Source organism: Ceratotherium simum, chromosome 35 (assembly GCF_057802395.1).
Source record: "Ceratotherium simum simum isolate JZ-2026a chromosome 35, ASM5780239v1, whole genome shotgun sequence".
Lineage (NCBI taxonomy): Eukaryota > Metazoa > Chordata > Mammalia > Perissodactyla > Rhinocerotidae > Ceratotherium > Ceratotherium simum.
Genome location: NC_141934.1, coordinates 31,217,095 through 31,223,379, shown reverse-complemented (window position 1 = coordinate 31,223,379; position 6,285 = coordinate 31,217,095).

The window sequence follows — 6,285 nt, the reverse complement described above, 5'->3', positions numbered from 1 at the left end:
TAAATTCTTAGCAAGAGCCCTTAGAAAGGGCTGTGTCAGAGGTTATGCATTTAAAACTGCATTCCATAGTAACAAATTGTCCGCCAAATTGCACCAAAACCTAGGAAATAGCCCACAAGTCCATCAGAGAGGAAAGGAGGTGACAGAAATCATAGTGCATCCTTTCTTTTTTCTTTTTTTTTTTTTGTGAGGAAGATCAGCCCTGTGCTAACATTTGCCAATCCTCCTCTTTTTTTGCTGAGGAAGACTGGCCCTGGGCTAACATCTGTGCCTATCTTCCTCCACTTTATATGGGATGCTGCCACAGCATGGCTTGACAAGCAGTGCGTTGGTGCACACCCGGGATCCGAACTGATGAACCCTGGGCCGCCGCAGGGGAGCACACCGCACTTAAACACTTGCGTCACAGGGCGGCCCCAGTGCATCCTTTCTATGGAGTAATACACAGCAGATTCTTAGAGACAGAATTAAACATACATGTGCTCAGATGTAAAGTGCTGCAAAGTTTATAACTAAGCAAGAGCAAGGTGCAGAACAGTGACCTAGGCTACAATTTGTCATTTTAGAAAGTCACTGGAGGGGTGTGTGTGTATACAATACCTACGTGTGTATATAGGTTTATGTACATGTATACATAGATGATACATAGTGCTATTCATATACGCATGCACAGTGTCATTATAACCACTGACCCACTGCTTACCAACTGCCAGGCAGTGGTCCTCCCATTTATTAACTCATTTATTCCTCACACTGATTCCATGAGGTACTTGCTATTATATTCCCGTTTTACAAATGAGAAAATTGAGGCCCAGAGAAGCTAGGTAATGTGACCCAAGTCACACAGCCAGCAAGAGAAAGAGGCAGGATTCTCATTCACAGGAGAAAGTGTGAAGAGTGGCTGCTTTGGGCGAGTCAGTCCTTTTCACTGTATACCTTGAGTACTAGTGTGAATTGTGCTTATTGCATTAAAACATTGCTTTTGCAAATGCAGAATTCTAAACAGTCCTCCTCCTGGCCGCCCCCAGCCTTCATTAATAGCCCTGGATGGTTGCACCAGCCTTCGAACAGGCTCTCTGCCCGGGGACCTCCCTGCTGCCTTAACAGAGCGGCCCAGGGGCTGCACGGCCTGATGCTCTGCGGGGAACCGACTCAGGATCTCCTGGGAGCACTTCCCCTGCATCCAGTCCCTCCTCCAGGCCCCAGGACATGCAGGCTCCCTACTCTGGAATGGGGCCAGAAGCCATGAGAGCTGGAAGGGACAAGGAGCCTTCTGGCCCGCCACCCTTGTTTTCCCCGGAAGAGCTCTCCCAGTGCCCCACGGTCAGCCATAGGATCCCGTCCCCCCTGCCCCCCATCCCCTGAAGTCCTCATCCAGTCCCTCGTTTACTCAATGAGTGTTTATTCAACACCTACTGCACCCAGGCACCTGCAGTTGCCACAGGGAGAAAGAGAAAGTCCCCTCCTTTAGGAGTTTCCGGTTCAGTGGTGGGGGTAGGGGGCAAGATGGGCAATAATTGCACAAATGAAGGTAAAATTGCAACTGAGGAGAGGGCAAGGGCGGAGAACAGGTGGGGCCAAGGTTGCTAGAGGGAGCCCGATGCCCGGAGATACGCCAGCCCGCAGGAGCCCAGCCCAGCCCAGCCTGGGAAGGAGGTCTTCACTCTAAGCTCAAGGAATGACCAGGCAGAAGTTAGGAGGGGCAGATGGAGATGGGATGTGCCTTTGGAAAAGATTACTGAGTCCCTAAAGGAGGAAGTGATGGGAGGCTAGGCGTGTCCAGGCCCCCACCCTGGGCTGCTTAGTTATCTCGCAGGTTCCTGCCCTCCTCTGTTTAACACTGCCAACGCCTGTATGTACAGTCAGTCCTCCTTATTCAGATTCTATATCTGCGAATTTGCCTACTTCCTAAATTTTATGTAACCCCCAGATCAGTACTCACATGCGTGGTCATTCACGAATATGTGCAGAGTGGCCAAAAACTTCAGTCGCCTGAGGTGTACATTCCCATCAGTAGATGAACCAGGCGACCCTCTGCTTGTGTCAGCTCTCCTACCGTAAACAAGTGTCTTTGTGGTCTGTTTAGTGTCACATTTTTTCATTTTTGTGCTTTTTGTTGCTGATTTCACTGTTTAAAATGGCCCCTAAGCATAGAGCTGAAGTGCCATCCAGTGTCCCTATGTGAAAGAAGGCTGCCATGTGCCAACGGAGAAAATGCGTGTCAGATGCCCTTTGTTAGGCGTAAGTTATTGTGCTGTTGGCGTAGGTTCAATGTTAATGAATCAACAATATAGATTAAGTGAGGTGTCTTTAAACAGAAACACATAAAACAAGGTTATGTACCGAACAGTTGACAAAAACGTGACACAGTGTGGCAGAAACCTAACCCTGTATTTCCCCTGGAGCAACAGTTCAGTATCCACTAATTCCGTGTCTGCGGCTATGTTGTAGAATATAAGGACCATGAATAGCCAGAATCGACTGCACTTGCTATTTGCACACAATGCTCTTTATGGGAAGAAATTCTTACGCCCACATCAACCCTATGAGGTAGGTTCCTAGCACTCTCACTTAATGGGAGAAGAAAGTGAGGGCCAGAAAAGTGAAGTAACTTGCCCAAGGTCACACAGCTAAGAAGTGACAGCTCTAGGATTTCAACTGGCCAGTCTGGCTCCACTGGAACCACTCGCTCCTTGTCCTCCGGGAAGGAGCAAACCTCCCAAGGCAAGGACTGAGTCCTGTTCATCTCTGACCTCCATTGCTCAGCCTAAGGCCCAGGAGGCAATAAAGAAACTTGTTGAAAGGAGGTTGAATGAAGAGGAAGATCCCCCCAACACACGTGAAAAACACACCACCTTCCACGGAGATGCCACCCACCCACCCAGACAGGGTGCCAGTACTGCTGCGACCTTCAACAAAAGCAATGGTGAATGGGTGTCGTTTCTAAGAGACTGGTCGTGGCCACCCAGAGCCTTAGCCAAGAGCTCTGAGGGTTCTGTGATCAATTAGTAGTGTCTGTCACAGGGGCTGGGGGGTGTGGGGTGGTTCCTGTGCCCTAAAACAGGTGGATGGCCACATTCTTGTGTCATCATGACTTCAGTGGTGTTGAGTGTAATTTCAAAAAGTTGGAAACTAACTCTTATACAAATATGGAAAAAACCTGGGCTGGAGGATTATTTAATTCATTAAGGAGAGAACCAGCAGGACAGTAAGGTGTTTCCTAGGTAGAATTTGCGGAATCTGTTATTTATAGAGATTTGAAAAGAAGAATGTTAGAATAAGATTGGTTGGTCAGATACAAAACAGGTTATTGTCCTCCATGACAAAACCTTAACCTTTGATGATGAAGGAGAGGAAGACTATCCCTGACCCACCCTGGGTCCTTTCTGGCTGGGCTGCAAATTAACTTGACATGAGACCGAACAGCAGGAGAAAATCAAACAAAGCTTTATAACATATATACATGGGAGAGACCCAGGCAAAGCTGGGATACTCGACAAATGGCGGAGGTGTTCACCGTAAATGGCATATTCATGTAGACAAAGGAGGCTGTTGGGGGTGGGGAGTCGGCTATGGGAGATGACCGGAAAGCACAGCGATCAAGAGTGTGCAGATTTAAGGCCTCACCTTCCGCTCTGATAAGAGTTTCTAGAGATAAGGTCATCCCCACTCCTTCCTGGTACAGAGAAGATATACCTTTACCAATGGAGTTTCCCTTAAACAGAACTTTGATAAGAATGGGCTTAGCAAGGACCCTCCCAGTCTATTGCTTTTAGGCAGTTTGGGGGAAGGTCAAATGTCCTTCAGAGAAAATAATCAACATAAAGAGAACATATTTTGAGGTGGCCAATTCTGATCTCCCACAATGATCTTTTCTACCTCAGAGAAATCATTTGCCCTCTGCTTGACAAAAACTTGCAAGTTAACATGGAGAAAACATTACAGACCCAAAACCTTCCATCAATAGTCAACAGCAAGGCAAAGACAGGTGCAGACCCCTGCATCAAGGATCTGAAAACATGGTGACAAATCCAGCCCTCCACTTGGTTTTTTCTTTTTTTTAATTGTGTTAAAATACATAGCTTAAAAATTGCCATTTTGGGGCTGGCCCAGTGACATAGTGGTTAATTTCGCGTGCTCTGCTTCGGCGGCCCAGGGTTCACAGTTTCCAATCCTGGGTGAGGACCTATGTGCCGCTTATCAAGCCATGCTGTGGCAGGTGTCCCACATATAAAATAGAGGAAGATGGGCACAGATGTTAGCCCAGGGCCAATCTTCCTCGCAAAAAGAGGAGGATTGGCAACAGATGTTAGCTTGGGGCTGATCTTCCTCACACACACACACAAAAAAAATGGTTAACATGGCAATTTTTTTTTTTTTTTTGGTGAGGAAGATTGGCCCTGAGCTAGCATTTGTGCCCATCTTCCTCTACTTTGCGTATGGGATGCCGCCACAGCATGGCTTGACAAGTGGTGTGTAAGTCCACACCTGGGATCTGAACCCATGAACCCCAGGCTGCCAGAAGTGGGGCATACAAACTTAACCACTATGCCACCAGGCCGACCCTATGTTTAATCTTTTGAGGAAACTCAATACTGTTTTCCACAGCAGCTGCACCAATTTACATTCTCACTGGCGGTGCATAATTTCTTCACTTCCTCACCAACACTTGTTGTTTTCAGGCTTTTTTTAAAATAGCCATCCTAGTGGGTGTGAACTGGCTTCTCACTGTGGTTTTGATTTGCATTTCCCTAATGACTAGTGATGCTGAGCATCTTCGCACGTGCTTGTTGGCCATTTGTTTATCTTTTTGGAGAAATGTCTATTTAAGTTCTTTGACTCGTTTTTAACTGGGTTGTTTCAGTGTAGTTCTTTATGTATTCTGGATATTAACTCCCTGTTTTGGTAAATAACGTTGATTGAAATCCAGCCACATTCACTTGCTTATTTATTGTTGGTGGTTGCTTTTAAGCTACATTTGCAGAGCTGAGCAGTGGCATAGTGGCTGTGTGGCCTGCAAAGCCATACATACCACCTGGCCCTCTACACAACAGGTTTACTGGCCCCGGCCTCGAATTGCTAAGTAATCCTTGGGTGGGCTTGTTCAGTGATGCTCCCATACGGGTGAAAGAGCGTGCTGCTGTCCTTACCTGCAAGTTTTGGATCATTTTCCCAAACAGTGGTCACAGATACGAGCAAAACCCTAGGATTAGTCTCCATTCCTCTCTGTATCAGCCCAGTCCACAGTGCCCACAGAGGGATCCACTCCTCAAATACAACTGAAACACTGCTGGGCCTGGGGACAGTGTCGCCTCCTCCAGCCCTGACCCCTTCCCCCATGGTGGGCTGCCCAGCTGAGAGCTGAGTGGATGAACCTGCCCGAGTCCCTCCAGGCGTCGGGTGGAGCCTGGGGAGTCATCTAGTCACCTAGATTCTGTGCCTCGGTCACCTCCCCTGGAGAACGGGAGTGTTGCTGCAGAGGATTCAGTAGAACAATGTGCCTGTGCCAGCCTCTCCAAAATGACCCCACACCTCCCTGCCCCAGGGTTGAGCTAATTCCAGCCCCGGGTGCTGTGAAGTGTGGGGTGATCTCATTCTGGAAAGATGTTTGTCCTCCTCTACAGGACTTAAGGCAAAGCTTTTCAGGGCCCAGGGCTGGATCTCAAGGGCTTCAGACTTTGTTTAAACAACAGTAGGGCTGGGCCCCACCTTTTGCCTGGAGCCAGTATTGGTTCTGAACTCTCCTAGAGAATTTAGAGGGAGGGGACTGGGCGGGAATTTGCCTCCTGGCTCCCAGAAGGTTGGGGTGGTGACAGCCCAGGGGTTCGGGATTCAAAGGAGGCTCTGGGCCAGTTTCAATCCCTGGTGGCCTCTGGCCCCACCCGCCCTGGCCTGGCAGCCAGCCCCTTCCAGCCCCAAGCCCAGAGGGAAGGGCTCCCCTGTGTCCCCCTAGACACGGAAAACTGGTAGTTTTGTAACACTAAACATAAACTTACTTTCAACCCAGCAACCCTACTCCTAGGTATTCACACAAATCACGGGTGGGAGATGTTCATAACAGCTTTATTCCTAACAGCCCAGAGCCAGACACAAGGGTCCACCGACAGGTGAGCCGAGAAACAAACTGTGGTGCTGCCGCACGTTGGAACGCTCCCCCCAGCGAGGGGGCCTCTCAGCCCTTTGTGCAGAGTGGAGGACACAGACGCCAAGACCCTGCTGGAGGCGCTGCCCACGTGGGCTTCACTCATCAGCGGCACAGAAAACGGCTCAACTGGCTTGCTGCTT